Source organism: Bombina bombina, chromosome 4 (genome assembly GCF_027579735.1).
Source record: "Bombina bombina isolate aBomBom1 chromosome 4, aBomBom1.pri, whole genome shotgun sequence".
In the NCBI taxonomy this organism is placed as follows: Eukaryota; Metazoa; Chordata; class Amphibia; order Anura; family Bombinatoridae; genus Bombina; species Bombina bombina.
In genome coordinates this window covers 190763507-190785400 of record NC_069502.1, presented here as the reverse complement: position 1 = coordinate 190785400, position 21894 = coordinate 190763507, and positions in this window count along the sequence as shown.

The following is a 21894-nucleotide window of genomic DNA, read 5'->3' as shown; positions in this document are numbered from 1 at the left end:
AGAGGCAAGGAGTAGATCGTTGTTGTATCTTAGGGGACGGGCTGGAGTATATTTGTTGATGAGTGAGGACAGGTAGTGGGGGGGGCTGCATTGGTAAGGGCTTTGTAGGTCAGAGTGAGAATTTTGAATTTAATTCTGCTGTGAATGGGGAGCCAGTGAAGGGACTCACAGAGGGGTGCAGCGGATACAGAGCGTCGGGAGAGGTGGATTAGCCTAGCAGAGGCATTTAGGATGGATTGAAGGGGGGAGAGGTGGGAGAGAAGAAGGCCAGTTAGTAGGTTGTTACAGTAGTCAAGCCAGGAAATTACTAGGGAATGGATTAGCTGTTTAGTAGTTTCAGCACTCGAAAAAGGAAGAATTTTGGAGATCTTGCGTAGGTGGTTGTGACAGGATGAAGAGAGCGATTGGATGTGGGGTATGAAGGACAGATTGGGTCAAGTGTAACTCCTAGGCAGCGGACTTGGGGTGATGGGGAGATAGTGATGTCACCAACAGTGATAGTAAAGTTAGAAACTGGAGTAGAATTAGATGGGGGGATTAGAAGAAGCTCAGTCTTGGACATGTTGATTTTTAGGTGGTGAGAGGCCATCCAGGAAGAAATGCCAGATAAGCAGTCGCTGATGTGGGAAAGGACAGAAGGAGAGAGTGCAGGAGTGGATTATAGAGCTAGATGTCTTCATAAACAAAGATGGAAATTATTTCTAACTCATTTAAATCGGTGTTATTAACCTGCCCTGTTTCCAACAAAATATGGGGCAAAACAAAAAAACTTAAGAATCTTTTCTTCAAATAGCAAAATATAGTTGTAAATACGTCTGAATGTCATTTATTTTAAACATGCTTAAGGGAAGAGTTTACTCAAAAAATCTCTCCCCTTTAATTTGTTCCTAATGATCCTCTTTACCTGCTGAAGTGTATTAAATTGTTTACAAGTATTTTCATTACCCTTATATTGACATTTGAAATAGTTGATTTAGCGTTTGGTATCCCCACCTATCCTGAAAGTTTTTGGCCTTAGGTCGAAGCTATAGATAATCTGTGTAAACACAGTCAGCAGAATATATTACACACCCAGTGGGTTAAAGAAGAGATAAGGTAATAACATGGTAATTTTCCATTGTTCTCTGCAAGTATTGGTGATTGGTTTACGGACAGATATAAGATAAAGCAGCAGGTATATGTACACAATGTAATAAAGTAATGAGATCTGATTATACCTTCAAGCTCAACCCATTTTATTAGGTTGTGACTTCAAAACACAGCTATTTCATATACACAAATAAACCTTAGAAAGCAAATCTCATACATTTTATACTCTGCAGCTGGTAAAAAAGTAATTGGAAACACATTAAGGGAAAAACAATTTTATAGTATACTGTCCCTTTAATTGTCACATATTCAATGGGAGAAAGTCTCCTCTTAAATGAAAATGCAGCTGAACAAAACATAACTAACTAACTAGAACTAGTTAACAAGCATCACTTTGCATAATTAAAATAGTTAACACCATTAATTTCACTACACAGATGTGGAAAGCACTGCATTTTTACATTTTAACAAATAAAAAAAATATGAAAAAAGCATGCAAATAATTATACCCAGAGGCTTTTCTACACATCAGAAGCTTTATAATAATCTATTTATATTCCCTATTAGATATGTATATACGGGTTTGCAAAATAAAAATGTCCCTGTACATATCTGTGCAGCTCTTAATTAATATACATTACATAATAACAACTTTACAGTCATTTATAAATGGTATATGGTCAAGATTAGACCTAGCAACAACATGTAATGGTCACTTCTTTATTGGATTAACAAATTAAAAAACAAATATATTTTTTTCTACTCTGTGGGAATGGCATAAAGAGAGGCAGTCTGTCAGCACAAGGCTCTAGACCTCAGAAAAAGCTGTTCCTAAGAAAAGGAACACGTTGCTGCTTTGCATATGTATTAACCTAACAATAGCATTAAGTATGGCGGAATCCTGACTGTCATATTAATATCTGACAGCATATGTGAGAATGGCACACATGCTTCTGTGTGATAGTGTGAAAAATGGGAGAAGATGTGGTGTGTGCTAAATACTACAAAGAATAACTATATAATCTAAGCAGTAGTAAATCATAGCTGGTCTAATTTTTATAGTTGATCCTTACTAAAGATTTAGATGATAAGGAATTATGCCCATCGATGGGTTTTTTTGAATTTCAATTATAAAAACACTACACTTTACACATAATAATCTCTCTGCCCCGTTCATGTGCTCAGGTAAATTAATCATAAATTAACCATTCCCCAGGAATGGTTCTAGAACATAAAATTGGGGTGTGGAAAAAGTTGACCTAATAGCCTAAGGGTGCTGGGAATGTGGGTTGTAGCTCCAGTGTTATTTTTTTATTTAAATAGACATTGTACTGTAACATAATACCCCCATTTAGGGCAAGATTACAAGTGGAACACTATTTAGCCCTCCCGCTCAAGCATAAACACCACTAGAAGTAATATTTTTGTGCGTGCGAGTAAGCATGTGTATTACAAGTTAAAAGTACAAAGTTTTGCGCACGAGCGAAACCCAACACGCTCTAACTTTAGGACCTTGGATATCGGGGCCACGCTAACTTTTTTTTCCCTTAGACTTTTATGGATAGGGTAGAATAAACAAAAAACCTAACACATCATTTGCGCTCTATCTCAACATGTGTTATTAATATTTCACATTCCAATGTTCTTCACATATAGGACCTTGTTATTTTTATTTTAAACACATATTTCTTCATATATCTGAATATACCTACATTAACATTATCACACATATATAAAAATATATATTTAATATTAGAAATTAAAAGTGAAGAACAAATTTTATATTTAATATTTCAATAACGTTAGACCTAAAATATTAATAATCATTATTACAAATTATTGTAGAATGTACTAAAAATTTCTAAATAATCCATGGAATATATATATATATATATATATATATACAGTATATATATATATATATATATATATATATATATAAATTATTTTACAGTATCTATAATCATTTTTAATAATGATTATTCATATTTTTTTTATAATTTATATTAAATATTTCAATAACAAACCTTAAGATAACTAATGTATCATGTGCGCTAACCTGACACTGGGTTAGACCTAAAGCACAAAACCTGAGGCGCCTTACACATATTTTACACTTCTATGTTGTTTACATACGGCTAAATTTAGAGTTCTGCGGCCAAAGGGGTGCGTTAGCTACGCGTGCTTTAGGGGCAGCAGATTAGGGGTACATAGGGATAACGTAGCTGGCGGCGGTGTACGGAGCGGCAGATTAGGGGTTAAAAAATTTTAATAGAGTGGCGGCGATGTGGGGGGACCTCGGTTTAGGAGTACATAGGTAGTTTATGGGTGTTAGTGTACTTTAGAGCACAGTAGTTAAGAGCTTTATAAACCGGTGTTAGCCCAGAAAGCTCTTAACTACTGACTTTTTTTTGCGGCTGGAGTTTTGTCGTTAGATTTCTAACGCTCACTTCAGCCACGACTCTAAATACCGGCGTTAGAAAGATCCCATTGAAAAGATAGGATACGCAAATGGCGTAAGGGGATCTGCGGTATGGAAAAGTCGTGGCTGCAAAGTGAGCGTTAGACCCTTTCCTGACTGACTCCAAATACCAGAGGGCGGTAAAAACCAGCATTAGGAGCCTCTAACGCTGGTTTTGACGGCTACCGCCCAACTCTAAATCTAGCCGATAGAATTGTTTTTTTAATTTGTATTATTAAATATATATTTCTGTAAAGGACACGCCCCCTTGAAAGACTCTTGAATGTTGTTTTCATTACTTCCTTTGCAGTGGCCAGTTAGAAATGGCTATAAACATGCTCATGCAAATATCAACCAATATCAACTTTATCCATAATATTTTAAGTATTAGTTGCAACATTAAGTCCCTGACTTAAAAAAGTAAATATTCTGTTTTGTCCTTCATGGGGCTAGATTACAAGTGGAGCTCTATGTGGCGATTTCGCTATAGCGCTAATTGAGCGTCGGGTTATGCTGGTATTACGAGTTGAAAGTAAAAAGTTATTGCGCTGGCTAACCTGACAAAAATCTGAACTTACAATATCGCGTGTACGTTCCAACATTCCACCATAGAAGCCAATGGAGTAAAAAATGTGGGGGGAAAATTACTCTACTTGTGTGCAAACCCAATCCCATATTCTTATTTGTGCTTACCCGGCATGAAAATATGAATATTTGCCATTCCAATGTTCTGCACATAGCAAATATGTTATATTTTTTCATAAATACATACATTCTACATATATCTGATGGTATTTTGATGCAACATATATCTATATTTAAATATCTATATCTATATAGATAATTATGTATAGGTGTAGATATATACAGATACAATATATATATATATATATAGGCAAAAAGAGTCAGTTGCACTCTCACAAACAGTTCTCCAAGGGCCAGGGTGCTAGAGTAGTTGAAATGTAGCAAAACAGGAAACAGCACTCTCTGGACTTAAGTAAAAAACAAGTAGTTTATTCAGTAATAACTGAATAAACTACTTAATTTTTACTTAAGTCCAGAGAGTGCTGTTTCCTGTTTAATGACCAACGACGTGCAGGGTACGTCCTCCAAAAAAATGTCCTTAACGACCAAGGACGTACCCTGCACGTCGTTGGTCTTTGAAAGCAGTGGAAGCGATCCTGATCATTTCCAGCTGCTTTCATGTTATTGCAGTGATGCCTCGATATAGAGGCATCCTGCAATAACTTTTTTAAGCAGTCCGATGCAGAGAGAGCCACTCTGTGGCCCTCTCTGCATCGGCTATGATCGTTGGTGGGTGGGAGCGTGTCCAGGAAGGCGAGTGGGCGGCTATCAGTAGAGGAGGGGGGCGGGATCGCGTGTGCGTGTGTGTGCACGTGCACGGGAGCGTGTGCGAGTGCACGGGAGCGCTTGTGCACGTGCACAGGAGCGTGTGCGCGCGCACGTGTCAAACTGCCAAAAAGTTACAATTGAAGTGGAAGAGGCACAAGGTGGGAATCAGTGAGAGAGAGGGTGGGAATAAAAAATATTAATGATCTGGGAGAGGGTGGGGGGTTGGGTGTTAAGGGGGGTAAGCTACACTACAGAAAATCTTAAAATAAACTTTTGATTTCAAACTGGGTACTGGCAGACAGCTGCCAGTACCCAATATGGTGCACAATAAGGCAGAGGAGGGGGGGTAGAGAGCTGTTTGGGGGGGATCAGGGAGGTTGGGGCTAAGGGGGGGGTCCTACACAGCAGAATTTTTTTTTTTTTAAACAAAACAAAAAAAAACTTTTATTTTAGTACTGGCAGACTTTCTGCCAGTACTTAAGATGGCGGGGACAATTGTGGGGTGGGGGAGGGAAGACAGCTGTTTGGGAGGGATCAGGGGGTGTGATGTGTCAGGTGGGAGGCTGATCTCTACACTAAAGCTAAAATTAACCCTGCAAGCTCCTTATAAGCTACCTAATTAACCCCTTCACTGCTAGCCATAATACACATGTGATGCGCAGCAGCATTTAGCGGCCTTCTAATTACCAAAAAGCAACGCCAAAGCCATATATGTCTGCTATTTCTGAACAAAGGGGATCCCAGAGAAGCATTTACAACCATTTATGCCATAATTGCACAAGTTGTTTGTAAATAATTTCAGTGAGAAACCTAAAGTTTGTGAAAAAATTTGTGAAAAAGTGAACGATTTTTTTTATTTGATGGCATTTGGCGGTGAAATGGTGGCATGAAATATACCAAAATGGGCCTAGATCAATACTTTGGGATGTCTTCTAAAAAAAAAATATATACATGTCAGGGGATATTCATGGATTCCTGAAAGATATCAGTGTCCCAATGTAACTAGTGCTAATTTTGAAAAAAAGTGGTTTGGAAATAGCAAAGTGCTACATGTATTTATTGCCCTATAACTTGCAAAAAAAAGCAAAGAACATGTAAAAATTGGGTCTTTCTAAACTCTGGACAAAATTTAGAAACTATTTAGCATGGGACTTTTTTGGTGGTTGTAGATGTGTAACAGATTTTGGGGATCAATGTTAGAAAAAGTGTGTTTTTTCCATTTTTTTCCTCATATTTTATAATTTTTTTTATAGTAAATTATAAGATATGATGAAAATAATGGTATCTTTAGAAAGTCCATTTAATGGCGAGAAAAACGATATATAATATGTGTGGGTACAGTAAATAAGTAAGAGGAAAATTACAGCTAAACACAAACACCGCAAAAATGTAAAAATAGCCTTGGTCCCAAACGGACAGAAAATGGAAAAGTGCTGTGGTAATTAAGGGGTTAAAGGGCCAGTAAACCTAAAAAATAATGTTATATAATTCTGCACATAGTGCAGAATTATATAACATTATATTAGTGTTATCGTTATAAAACTTAATATTCCCTTTGAATTTTTTTAAAATATGGCTCTGTCTGATGCAGAAGCGAGCTGCACTTAGTGTAATGGCGCGGTCGGGCCAGGCTGTGACTATACAGCTGGCCCGATGCGCTGTGTTATAAAAACAGACCCGCTCAGAAGAGCACAGAGAGCGGGTCTGAAAACAGCCATATTTTAAAAAAATTCAAAGGGAACATTAAGTTTTATAATGATAACACTAATATAATTTCATATAATTCTGCACTATGTGCAGAATTATATAACATTATTTTTTAGGTTTACTGACACTTTAAACGTTTATGAAAAAGGAATATTGCATAAATATGTTTTTACGTTTTCAGGGGCTCTAATGCACTTCTATATATGTCCATATATGTGTACATATGTATTAATGTGTTTATATGTGTATATAGGTCTGTAAATACATATATACACATATAAATATTAAAATACATATGTATATATATATATATATATATATATATATATACATACATACAGTATACATATTTAGACATGTATATGTATGTATCTATATGTTAAAACCTTTTGCCACACATATATATGTGTATGTATATATATATATATATATATATATATATATATAAATAATTTTTTATATGTTTTAATGTGTTTTGAATATAAATATATAATATTTACATCCCTATGTTGTTCACATAGAAGAAAAAGTTATTTTTATTTTTAAACTGATATTTCTATATACATCTGTATATACACTATAGTGTATCTATATCTATATATTTATTTCTGTATATATTCATATAGATATAAACGCATAGATATATATTTTACAAAATATAATATTGTATTATTATATATATATAGAAATATCAATTTAAAATTAAATATAACAGTTTCTTCTATGTGAAGAACATAGGCATATAAAGTTTTCCTAACAACTAAGGGTTTAGCGCAGTTGGTCTAGCGCAGTGTCGGGTTAGCAGAAGAGTGATAACTGATAGTTTTTTTTTGTAGTGCATCGTTTAGAAAAATCTATGGGGAGAATAAGTTAGCATGGTCGCGATATCCAAAGTCTTAAAATTAGCGCTTCTAAGTCTTTCACTTACGCACTAACTTTCTACTTTCAAAACCGGCCATGCTAAAATTTTAACTTGAGCACAGTTAGCACGCCAGAAAAAAAAATTGCGTGCCACTTGTTATATGGCCCATAGCTTTTTAAAGATAATATCATTTAAAAATAATAAGTTGCAGTGATACAGAAATTATATTTTTTGCTATTTGGTTGCATAGAAGATCAGATTAAAAAATTTGGACTGAAGCAGTGAAATCTGCATTTATTGTAAGATTTACATTATGGTAATATAAATAGCTTTTATTACAAGAATACAGAAGCTTTTCTAGGCAAATATAACTTATAAGAATGTGAAGGTTCAGAATAAAACCCTTCAAGTCAAGGAAAATCCACTTTTTTATTTTGCATTCTGCTCTGCTTTTACTCTGACAATTGTTGTGTCCTAAATGAATATGCAGCAAGTGACCTTGTCATGGAAGGTTATGGTCCATTAAGAAAGCGACAAATTAAATTCTTTCAAGGCGTCTGCTGCTGAAGTCTGCCAAGCTAGAGAGGAGCATCAGTCACAGCTTCAATCTACAGGAGATGAGCAAAATAACAACTACCCTAGAACCAAATGGGCTGAACACCAAGACACAATTAGAGTAACCAAACTCCAGTAGAGACACCTAAAATACAGAGAGCATGTCATTCAATTTTGTGAATCGGAAGTATAGAAATAATGCACAGATAAAAGTGAAGTAATTGCAATTCTCTTTATATACTAGTTATTAAAAAAACAAACTGTGAATTCTAGTCCCTAATATAATTGTTAACTTGCAAAAAGTAAACAGTGTTTATTACTGTATTTCAAACGAGCAATTTTAAAAACTATATATAGATTTGAATAATATAAACATTTTCATTTGCTGATTAAAATATTTAAAAAAAAGATGTTATAGACTATAATATTTGGTGGTGGCAACACAAATAAATACAAAGCTAAACATTTAGGGTTAAGAATAGTATTAGGGGTGAGGAAATGTTTTGGCACATTTGTTAAAATAACAAATGTTACTTGCAATTGGTTGTTCTAAATGAATGTCATAGTTTTGCTGGCTGTGACATTTATTTAAAACATTTTTTTTTTTTACTTTCTTTAAGCAGATCAAATGTAATATTCAATGTACCCTTATATTGTTCCTTAGCCATTAATTGGCAGTTTCATAATGTATTGGTCCTTCAACTTGTATCCACCCTAGTACTAGTCTAGTCTAATCAAGTAGTACTGACACCATATTGGATGCCTAAGAATTTGTGTTCAGATGAGTCAGACACAGAGACCTTTTATAGTTTCCTCGTCTTTGTTCATGTAAGTATTCAATGCTTCAAACATCCCATAAACTGGCTTTCAAATCATAAACTATACAGAAGTCCAGGCAACATGTAGAATTATACTAGTAAAATTGAAGTAAATATACCCTAACCAATGGATTTGTGCTCTCAGTACAATGCTGAATACAATTGTTTAAATCAATAATAGCTGCAAAGGTGATGGCACTAAACCCCCATATATGGCCTACACAGGGCAATTAGTAATTTATACCGGTATACTAAAATCACATTTATAATGCATGTCCCTTATTAAACTCTCCATATTTCACACATTTCATATGCCATATGTGTTTGTTTGTTTTTTGTGAACTGGTTCCAGTCACCTTCATCTAATTTTCCATTTCCTATCTTTACTCCAGTATCTGTTTGTGCTGAAAGTCATCATTCTTCCCAGAGGATCTCATTTAATGTTGGTTCCAGTTTCAAGAAACCTTCTTTTTAACTATCTGATCCAAACAACCATTAACTTGACTACAGATATATTTTTAATGGCATAATTACTGGACAAAATTTACAGTGTAAGGCTTTTACTTATAGCAGGAGAAAAGAACATTTATGAACATATAGTCTCACTGAAATTGTTCCTTATGTCTGAAACAAATTTTACTTGTACCTAGAAATGCCTGTAAGTTTCAATGTCTTTTGAACTATCTGACAAGTACAACCTTCACAAACTACAGTGATGTCCCCAGAAATGAAAATCTGATTTATATAGGTCTGTGCGTGATGAATACTACAATGAACAGACAGTGGGATTTCATAAGCAGCTTGTATAAATGCCATGCAAAATTAACTAGGGACAATTAGCTGTTTGTCTTCCAGCCAAAACACGGCATAGATCCATTAAGGAAATGGAGGCAGAATGATGAGATGTGGAGGAGTAGAGAATGAGGTCTTGAACATTGAGAAAACTGAAGGAACATAATGAGTGATGGATAGAAGAGGGTGAAGAATAATATTTGTTAAATAAGTGTCCAAAAAGTGGAAGTTCTTGAGTAACTTGATAGCATAACTAGCTGTTTGTTCTCAAGCCAGAGCTCTTTACTGATAGAGGACTCTAAAACTCATTTCCACTAGATATGTACCATTGTCTTGTTTCACTTATTTTCACAAGTATGTACAGATTAAATGATTGTGAAAATTGCTTACAGCAAGTCAGCTGTTCAGACTCATATTAAGTTTAATAAGTATATGTCTACCATTATCTCAAATGATCTTTGCTCTTTAGTTTCAGAATCAACATTTAAACTGATCTTCAGTTTAAAATTCCCTGTTGTGTAGTTTCTTTGTCAGGCTTATGTACTGATTCCTACAACAAATGTACACTTAAATGTATCTAATTTTATTTAGTAAGTTATTATCTTGCATTCCCTTAGTCATGGCAATACTGTATATATTCTCTTTCTATTACACTGCATATATGGAGCTTAATCACATACAGTACATTTGATTCTCCTTTTGTCACACTAGCAATGGATCACTGGTTAGCTAAAGCTGACAAGCAAACATTGAGGCTGTACAGGGCACTGCCAGAGTCTTGCAAATTCTGAACTGGCAAGCTATTAATGTGCATTAATTGTCCGTGATGCCAATTACCCTTAATAGACAATTGGTTAGTAACCATTTCTTGCAATTCTACTATCAGTATCAGGAAGAAACAGTAACAGATGGCCTCTTAATCAAGTTTCACTGAACCAGAGCAAACTATTTTCTGATAAACAATTCATTTGTCACATGGTTTTAGCATTAACATTGCTGAATGAAAAGACCCAAAATTACTTATTCAACTTACCTTTGTTTACTTAAAGGGACAGTCAAGTCCAAAATAAACATTCATGATTCAGTCAGTAGTCTAAGGATACATTGATAGAAAAATGACTTCACTAGGCATCAAGAAAATCTTTCATTTAAAAAAAAAAAGTGTTTATAAAAATCATTTAAATATAGTTTAAAAGTTAATTTCAGTGTCCTGCTTAACTATGTTACACCTTTAGGGAGATTATATATAACGATGAATGAATGCCAACATTTTTTTATTCAATTTGCATATTTCTAGTGAACAAATGTTAACATTGTAATATCGAAGGTTATATTCGAATATTAAATGTTAACTGTTGAATATCAAGTTTAACATTCAAATATTACATTTCAAATTTTAGTTCCATAGACTTACATAGAGTTCTGTGAGAATTGACATTCAAATGAAAATATTTCAATGTTTGGATGTGTGAAACTGGTTAATTATCGCGTGCCCGCAAACGGACAAATTTACCCATTTGCCGGTGAGCGATAATTTAGTACTCCACTTGTAATCTAGCCCTCAATGTTTGTTTTCGCATTTATTGAATTTAACATTTGAATTTCACACAAGTGGATGGTTATTGCTACTGTGAGCTTGCGGTAGCTATTAGCTCTCAGAATATTAACCAGAGATCCGATCTCTGGTTAATTTTCTCAAAGTGCCCCAAACTCCCTCAAAAAAGAGGACATTATAGTTTTTTATACAAAAAAGTAGCATTTTTTAAAAAAAATAAAAAAACAACTGCACTAAGCAGATTTCTTGTGAGCGCAATGCTTGCTGTTAACATGTAATACCAGCGGAAAATAGCGTGTTCTGGTATTACACAGTGGAGTGAAAATATCACTTTCTTGAAAGCAATATTTAGCTCTTCACTTGTAATCTGGCCCTGAATGTTCTACAAAATTACTTAGAAAGAGCAAAGGCGACATACATTATTATTTTTATTAGCTTAATTATTCAACTGTGAATATAAAATTAAAGAAATAGATGTAGATGAACCACTTTAATAACTGGAAACATTTCGGAGGATAAGGCATACTTTCAGCTTCAAATTGGAAAGGTAGATTAACAAATTCTTTACACTGTATTCATTTTCTAAATATATATATATATATATGGGATATCTCTTTATCCTTCCAACCTTTCTGTAAATAAGCCTTAAGGGTTACATCCAATATAACTGATCTGTTTTCTTATTGTTGTGAAATTATCTAAGAAATTAATTATACAAGGTTCAGATGACACCAAGTGTGTGAAAATGACCTGACATAAATATATCTCAGTGAATGTATGAAACACAATAGTAGATAAGTACTTAGATGTTCTCTACTATGAATGATTTAATCCTAATTATCTAAAAACAATGACAGCATTTTTTCTGTACCTCCTAATGAGGGTCTAATATGGAGGAGTATGACATACACCAACCAGTAACAAGACACAATGCCCTTCAAGGTTTTCATCAAGCAACTACTCTAAATGGAACAATACAATGCTAGCTGTTGGGTAATTAAAATATATTTTTTCTGTTGGTTTCCATAGTAAAATACTAAAGTGTCTTAAATGCACAATATTAGCTCTGTTCTAATGCGTTTTAGAAATCTTTTATCAAAAAACAACAATTACATCAGTTATATTTTGAAAAATGCATTTAATCCATCTCCCTATTTTCAAATATATTTTGTGTAGTGTTTGCTATTTCAGAGCTTCATTCCAATCAATCAAGGTTTTTAAATTCCTATTTTAATCTGTCCACAAACGCAATAATAACCCACTTATCACAAGCTTTTCAAATGCTTTTGTGGCATGATAATATTCCATTAATCTGTGGATATTTTGTCACTGGTATTCCAGTACTTAAAAAAACATCTTTTCAGGATATTTGGACTTTTCCAATTCTGTATATTGGAAAAGTTGAAAACCCATTTTTTACTGTTTTGATTAAAATGTTGTGTTCACAGAGTTGTTTTCTATGTTAAAACTTTTTCAGATACTCAGTTCATTGATTAATAAAAAGTTTAAAATCCTGTTAAAATCACAAACTATGAAATTTGCACACACGATCATCATAATGTTTTCTAATGAAGAGCCAGATTATGATTGGAGCACTAACAGTTACGTGCAAGCGATAAGTGGTTTATCATGAGTATTTGCGGTCCTTGGGTATAACGCTCATATTACGAACATGATTGCATGAGTGCAATCGCAATTTAAGCTAGAATGATTACAGCACCATTAGAGTCACAAAACACTTCAAAAATACATTACAATTACACTCATAATAACACTATCTAATAAAAATGATTAAAAAATATTGCAAAAAAAGTTATAAGGGCTCAAAGATATGAGGTCTCAGGTGTCAGAAGAAAAATAAACAAACAGAATTAGTCCAGCACAGCAGCGGTCAGGGACATGCAGGTTCACTCAGGAGCTACACTCAGGGCTCCAACAGCATACAAACAACTCCAAGATGAGTGACAGCAAAGATAAGTTTATTGGAAAACTTTTCACAGGAGGTAGCAGTAACGTTTCGGAACAAGTTTCCTTAATCATGCATACAAACAAAGTGATTTACAATCTATATATAGACAGATAACACAAGGTGGCGCTCTATTGCAAAATTTCTATTTAACCCTATAGGTAACGATATATCCAAGTGGTATTTAACCAACATAAATATACATAATTCTCCTAAGTTTTGGAAAAGCTTATACAAAAATAGATGTCTAAATAATCTAACATGAATTAGATATATACAATAAAAACCGTAATTAAGACCTAATTTTATAAAAAAACAGAAAGTTCCCAGTCTCTATTGAGACCATTAGGTTCAAGAGTACCTAATTTAAAGATCCAGAAAGCCTCATGCTGTTTCAACAGCTTCTCCCTATCACCCCCTCTACGAGGTCTTACTACACTCTCAATAATTGAACTCATTGATGAGGTGACCCATCTTAATAAAGTGATGTGCTACTGGTGCTTTTTTATTACCTGTTCTAATACTACTCTTATGTTCTATAATTCTGTCTTTGATGTTTCTTGTCGTCTCTCCGACATAGCCACGCCCATATGGGCATTTAATCAAATATATGACAAATTGAGTGTAGCAGGAATGGTAACCCCTAATGTTAAATTTCTTTCCTGTTGTTGGATGGTAAAAAAATGAACCTTTAGACACAATATTACAGCAGGAGCAGTTGAGGCAAGGGTAACATCCTTCTTTTTCATTACCTATTATACCTTGGATAGTAGGTTTACTTGGGTCAATATCAGCTTTAATAAGTTGTTTTCTTATACTTAGGCCTTGCTTATAAGCTGGCATAGGAGGAGTCTGAAATTCAATAACCCCAGGATTGCATTCTGTCAAAATGGGCCAATGCTTTTTAATAATTTTATGTATAAGAGATGATTGGGCATTATACTCAGATACAAAGATAATACGTGAATCATTTTTTATCTTATCTTTCTTTTTACTTATTAAATTTTCTCTAGAAATTGATTTAGCATATTGTATTTCTTTGTCAATTAGTACATTAGGATAACCTCTATTGAGGAATCTATTACCCATCTCTTTCATTCTATCCTCAATAATATTTTCATTAGAGATAATCCTGCGAACTCTAAGAAGTTGACTGCGAGGGAGAGCTTTAAGTAAAGATGGAGGGTGGGCACTATTAAAGTGAAGTAAACTATTTCTATCTGTCTCTTTACGATGTTACCCTTGCCTCAACTGCTCCAGCTGTAATATTATGTCTAAAGGTTAATTTTTTTACCATCCAACAACAGGAAAGAAATTTAACATTAGGGGTTACCATTCCTGCTACACTCAATTTGTCATATATTTGATTAAATGCTCATGTGGGCGTGGCTATGTCAGAGAGACGACAAGAAACATCAAAGACAGAATTATAGAACATAAGAGTAGTATTAGAACAGGTAATAAAAAAGCGCCAGTAGCACATCACTTTATTAAGATGGGTCACCTCATCAATGAGTTAAGATTTCAAATTATTGAGAGTGTAGTAAGACCTTGCAGAGGGGGTGATAGGGAGAAGCTGTTGAAACAGTGCAAGGCTTTCTGGATCTTTAAATTAGGTACTCTTGAACCTAATGGTCTCAATAGAGACTGGGACCTTTCTGTTTTTTTATAAAATTAGGTCTTTATTAAGGTTTTTATTGTATATATCTAATTCATGTTAGATTATTTAGACATCTATTTTTGTATAAGCTTTTCCAAAACTAAGGAGAATTATGTATATTTATGTTGGTTATATACCACTTGGATATATCGTTACCTATAGGGTTAAATAGAAATTTTGCAATAGAGCGCCACCTTGTGGTATCTGTCTATGTATAGATTGTAAATCACTTTGTTTGTATGCATGATTAAGGAAACTTGTTCAGAAACGTTACTGCTACCTCCTGTGTAAAGTTTTCCACTAAACTTATCTTTGCTGTCACTCATCTTGGAGTTGTCAGAAGAAAAATGGCAGCCAAATGGGCTATAACATAGAGATAAATAGGCCCCATATAGAAGTTCATTGGAGCCCTTTGCAGTTAAGTAGATGAAAACATGTAAAAGCATATTTATGCAATATTCATATTTAATAAAGTGTTATACTGTGTATTTACTGTAAATATTTCACAATGTTCTGCACATAGCATAGTTTATATAAATAGATATTCCTATATATATATCTGACGAAGGACTGTGTCCGAAACATTGTAGTGCATTTGTGGTCTGGTTACTGAAAGCTGAATAAACCTGCTTAAAAAGTAATGGTGGTACTGCTTCCTTCTGTCCACTATTTGTGTTGGGGTTTGTGCAAGACCCTTGATGCTGGCACATCGTTAATTGGAATCCAGGTGCTGGATACTCTGGACTTGGATCCTATATATATCTGAATATATATATATATATATATATATATATATATATATATATATATACTGTATATATATATATATATATATATATATAGGTGTAAATATATATTGTACCAAAATACCATATATATATATATAGAAATATGTATTTATGAATAAATAGAACATATTATGTTATTTGAAAACATTGGGATGTGAAATATTTATATTTTCATGTTGGGTTATTGCACATGAGAATATGTGATCGATTTTGCACGTGAGTTGAGTGTTTTTTTCCACTTTTTTTTGCTTCATTGACTTCTATAGGGGAATACTTGAACGTGCACACTAAGTTTCGCTTGTTGCACTCGTCGGGTTAGCACAAGAGCAAAAAGAGTTTACTTTCAACTAATAATAATAATATGATCATACAAGCACAAAAAGCTTACTTATAGCACAGTTAAGCAGGACTGTTAAATAGCCCTCCACTCGTAATCTAGCCCAAAGTGTTTGGATGTTTAAATCTGTTAATTACTTTAATAACATTAATTATAATTATACAAATTAGTACATTAATAAAAGTGAGATACAATTGTTACTTATACACATAATAAACAGAAATGAATGGTTAAGTGAATACACAAATTGTATTCAGACATATTAGCTGTTAGCTATTGAATCAGTATGCTTTTGCTGCTTATCAATCAGATAGTGTTTTTCACATTTCAAGCACTTTTTCTTTGTACAATGCTTTTAGCTTTGTAATGTGATTCTACCATTTACCACATTAACCACGGGTGATGCTTGGTGTGGATTTAAAACGTTTTTCTCTCACACTGTGACGTGTATTGAGGTTATGGGGCATATTTATCAATTTATCCTGAAGGCTCGCCGGAAACAGAAGTTATGCAGCAGTAGTCTAAAGACCACTGCTCCATAACCTGTCCCCCTGCTCTGAGGCGGAGGATAGAAATCGACAGAAATCAACCCGATCGAATACGATCTGGTTGATTAACTCCCCCTGCTAGCGGCCGAATGGCTGCAAATCTGCAGGGGGCGGCATTGCACCAGCAGTTCACAAGAGCATGTGAGAGAGAGCATATGCTGTTGGCATTTATCAATGTGCAGCAGACATGATCCGCTATATTGGATCATGTCAGCTCGCACCATCATAAATAGGCTATGTATATAGTAACATAGCTATGTGTAATCTTGCTTTGATTGCTTAACTGTGTTTTTAGCAATCTGCAAGTACAATACCTATTGTTCCAGCTAACTTGCCATATAATTGAATGTGTCTTTATAGCCAATTTTCCATACACATGCATTAAAACATATTGATGTCCAGAAGTAGACATATATTACATATTGTAGTATGTTTCCAGGTTTTAGCATCGAAGGGGAAGAGAGAGGGGTGTGTCTGTTCACTTGGTTTACCATTGGTTATTATGTGAGAGCTGCAGTATCCAATTGGATACAAGAATTGTATATATACATGTCATTATATGAGAGGCCGAGTATTGTCTATGAGTAAGGCTCCATAGGAGCTGAAACATGTAAGACTGATGCCCATCTTCAGCTCTTATTGATCTTATGCTATTCTCCATACTTGCTTTTAACGCTGTCACTGTTATTGAATAAATTTGAGCTTTGAGCTTTTTCTGGATTTCTTTCATTTTTTTCACTGCAATTTAGCGATGGAAATCGCTTAAGGGACACAGCTTAGCACTTACATTTACGTTTTTTTTTGCCTGTGGGTGAAGGACATTTTAGCTGCAATATGGAACTGTTAGCGTGACGTCATTAAGAGCCGACCTAAGCGTTCCACGGAGAAGAACGCTACTGCACAAGGAGTCCGCTTGCGAAGTGAATAGACTGAGTGTTTTCTGGAGGAGTGTGACAACCAGTGGCAGACAGTGTAAGATGAGTTTGATTCTCACACATAGACCCTCTGTTGTAGCATTACTGTGGTAGAGTTTGCTGTTAAGTCTGAGGTGACTTTGACTGCAGGATCTGACTGGCTCATTTACTAAATGATTTATCCTGAATATACAAAGGTTTACAGTTTTATTAGAATATCTTCCGGTATATACAGTTATATAAAGGAATATCTATTTAAAAATACATTTAACATTTTCCCCTATGTGAAGAACATTGGTATTTAAAATGTTTTGCAGTAAACACACAGTAAAACACATTATTAACGCCTTAATGACCACAGCACTTTTCCATTTTCTGTCCGTTTGGGACCAAGGCTATTTTTACATTTCTGCGGTGTTTGTGTTTAGCTGTAATTTTCCCCTTACTCATTTAATGTACCCACACATATTATATACCATTTTTTTCTCGCCATTAAATGGACTTTCAAAATATACCATTATTTTCATCATATCTTATAATTTACTATAAAATTTTTTATAAAATATGAGGAAAAAATGGAAAAAAACACACTTTTTCTAACTTTTACCCCCAAAATCTGTTATACATCTACAACCACCAAACAAAAACCATGCTAAATTGTTTCTAAATTTTGTCCTGAGTTTAGAAATACCCAATGTTTACATGTTCTTTGCTTTTTTTGTAAACTATAGGGCCATAAATATAAGTAGCACTTTGCTATTTCCAAACCATTTCTTTTCAAAATTAGCGATAGTTACATTAGAACACTGATATCTTTCAGGAATCCCTGAATATCCATTGACATGTATATATTTTTTTTTAGAAGACATCCCAAAGTATTGATCTAGGCCATTTTGGTATATTTCATGCCACCATTTCACCGCCAAATGCGATCAAATAAAAAAAATTGTTCACTTTTTCACAATATTTTTCAAAAACTTTAGGTTTCTCACTGAAATTATTTACAAAAAACTTATGCAATTATAGCATACATGGTTGTAAATGCTTCTCTGGGATCCCCCTTGTTCATAAATAGCAGACATATATGGCTTTGGTTTTGCTTTTTACTAATTAGAAGGCTGTTAAATGCGACTGCGCACCACACGTGTATTATGCCCAGCAGTGAATGGGTTAATTAGGGAGCATGTAAGGAGCTTCTAGGGTTAATTTTAGCTTCAGTGTAGTGTAGTATACAACCCCAAGTATTGATCTAGGCCCATTTTGGTATATTTCATTCCACCATTTCACCGCCAAATGCAATCAAATTAAAAAAAATGCTAAATTTTTCACAATTTTAGGTTTCTCACTGAAATTATTTACAAACAGCATGTGCAATTATGGCACAAATAGTTGTAAATGCTTCTCTGGGATCCCCTTTGTACAGAAATAGCAGACATATATGACTTTAGCGTTGGTTTTTGGTAATTAGAAGGCCGCTAAGTGCTGCTGCGCATCACACGTGTATTATGGCTAGCAGTCAAGGGGTTAATTAGGTAGTTTGTAGGGAGCTTGCAGGGTTAATTTTAGCTTTAATGTAGAGATCAGCCTCCCACCTGACACATCAGACCCCCTGATATCTCCCAAACAGCTCCCTTCCCTCCCCCACCCCACAATTGTCCCCGCCATCTTAAGTACTGGCAGAAAGTCTGCCAGTACTAAAATAAAAGTTTTTTTTTTTAAATACATCTTTAGCATATTTACATATGCTACTTTGTAGGATCCCCCCTTAGCCCCCAACCTCCCTGACCCCCCCCCCCCCAAACAGCTCTCTAACCCCCCCCTCTGCCTTATTGGGGGCCATCTTGGGTACTGGCAGTTAACAATATTTGTTCTCTTTTTTTATTTTATTTTTTACATTTTTCTGTAGTGTAGCTTCCCCAAGACCAACCCCTACCCCCACCCCCTCCCAGATCCCTTAGATTACTTTTTGGGGGCATTTATTCCCCCTCTTCCTCCCACTTATAGAGGATTATTTCTGTAGTGTAAGCGGTTCCCACCCGCTCCCTCCCCGTGCACGCGCCCGCCCATCCCCCGTGCACGCGCGCGTGTCTGTGCGCGCCCCTGACTCTCCCGCCCCCGATCCCACCCCCTCTGTGTCTCTGAAGCCATCGATGGCCGCCCACCCGCCTCCCATCAGCCTCCCACCTGACACATCAGACCCCCTGATATCTCCCAAACAGCTCCCTTCCCTCCCCCACCCCACAATTGTCCCCGCCATCTTAAGTACTGGCAGAAAGTCTGCCAGTACTAAAATAAAAGTTTTTTTAAAAAATAAATAAATACATCTTTAGCATATTTACATATGCTACTTTGTAGGATCCCCCTTAGCCCCCAACCTCCCTGATCCCCCCCAAACAGCTCTCTAACCTCCCCCCTCTGCCTTATTGGGGGGCATCTTGGGTACTGGCAGCTGTCTGCCAGTACCCAGTTAACAATATTTGTTCTCTTTTTTATTTTATTTTTTACATTTTTCTGTAGTGTAGGTTCCCCACGACCAACCCCTACCCCCACCCCCTCCCAGATCCCTTAGATTACTTTTTGGGGGCATTTATTCCCCCTCTTCCTCCCACTTATAGAGGATTATTTCTGTAGTGTAAGCGGTTCCCACCCGCTCCCTCCCCGTGCACGCGCCCGCCCGCCGATCCCCCGTGCACGCGCGTGTGTCTGTGCGCGCCCCTGACTCTCCCGCCCCCGATCCCGCCCCCCTCTGTGTCTCTGAAGCCATCGATGGCCGCCCACCTGCCTCCCACTACAGCTCCCACCCACCAACGATTGCGGCCATCGATGTCCGGTGTAGAGAGGGCCACAGAGTGGCTCTCTCTGCACCGGAGGGGTACAAATTGTTATTGCAGGATGCCTCGATATTGAGGCATCCTGCAATAACCGGAAAGCAGCTGGAAGCGATGAGGATCGCTTCCAGCTGCTTTCCAAACGTACGTCCTCAGGCGTTAACTGCATTTTTTCTGAGGATGTATGGAGTACGTCCTCGGTCATTAAGGGGTTAAATATTAAAATTGAATTAAAATGATTTTTCATACTTTCAGGTATTTGAGGAGAAAGGGCTCCAAAGTATATATACATATTTAAATATGTGTATACATGTGTATATGTGTATATTTGTACAGTATGTATATAGACATGTACACATATAAATACATAAATACAAATGTACACACATATTTTCATATATATGTATATATATATATATATATATATATATATATATACATGCATACACATAGTTAGACATGTATATGTAGGTATATTTACATTATAGCCCTTTCCATTCAAATACCTTGTGATATACTATATACCTTTGAACCCTTATAACTTTTTAATTTTAATCTTTTAAAGCCGTTATGACGTTGTATTCCGTCAGAATTTTTCTGGGCTTTAACGTCGATGGACGGAATACAACGTCCTAACCGGGTGGCTTTCCTGAAGCCACTGGCGCTTCCCTGATGGGATCGCGGTCTGGAGGGTGTGCCTAGCATCATAGGGACGGCCCCCTGATGCGATCCCATCATTGAAATCTTGTGATCATGTGCACGATCGCGAGATTTAAAATTGTTTACATCGGAACAGTTGTTCCAATGTAGACACTTTAACCCCGACAGGAAATGGGTTAATATTTAAGGGTTAATATTTATGTGACTAATTTATATCACTTTATTTTAACACTTTATTTTAATATATTTATGTTGTGCTTAGTGCAACTTTTTATTTAACCCTAACCCTTTATGCGAGGACTTCAGTCGCGCTAACCCTGAAGAGCACAAATTTAGTTTGTGATTGTGCGGTCACATTTAGTAATACATGCGCAAGTTAGCGTGGGCACTATATTTCAATACCGTGCTCACTAACATTAGCACATCACTTGTAATCTAGCCCATAATGTTTTATCAGTGGCCCATGGCTACGGTCAGATGACTAAAACCGGTCAAGCTTTGTAAGACTTTTTCCTACATCAGTATTACCCTTCATTGGGCTAGATTACAAGTGGTGCGCTAAAAGTAGCACATGAGCGATATCGTTTTCTTTTAGGCTCCCTAGAGCGTCTTTGGCCTCTCTAGCCTCACCAGTCCTTATGTTATAAAATAGTATTTAATAACATAAGGACTGGTGAGGCTAGAGAGGCCGAAGACGCTCTAGGGAGCCAAAAAAAAAACAAAAACGATATTGCACTTGCGCTACAGTAAGCGCACCACTTGTAATCTAGTTTTTAATGGACCTAATACATGTTTCAATATTTTATACACTAGTCACTTTTGTTTTATGTTTTATCAATATCAGACAATCATTAACCAAAATGTACTTTAATCAACTCATTTATTTAATAAAGCATCTGACATTTTTTATATAAAAAATACTGATCACTAGGCACTATTATATGTGAAACATAAAAAAATCCAATTTAATAGAATTTTCATACAAAAACATTATACTAGAA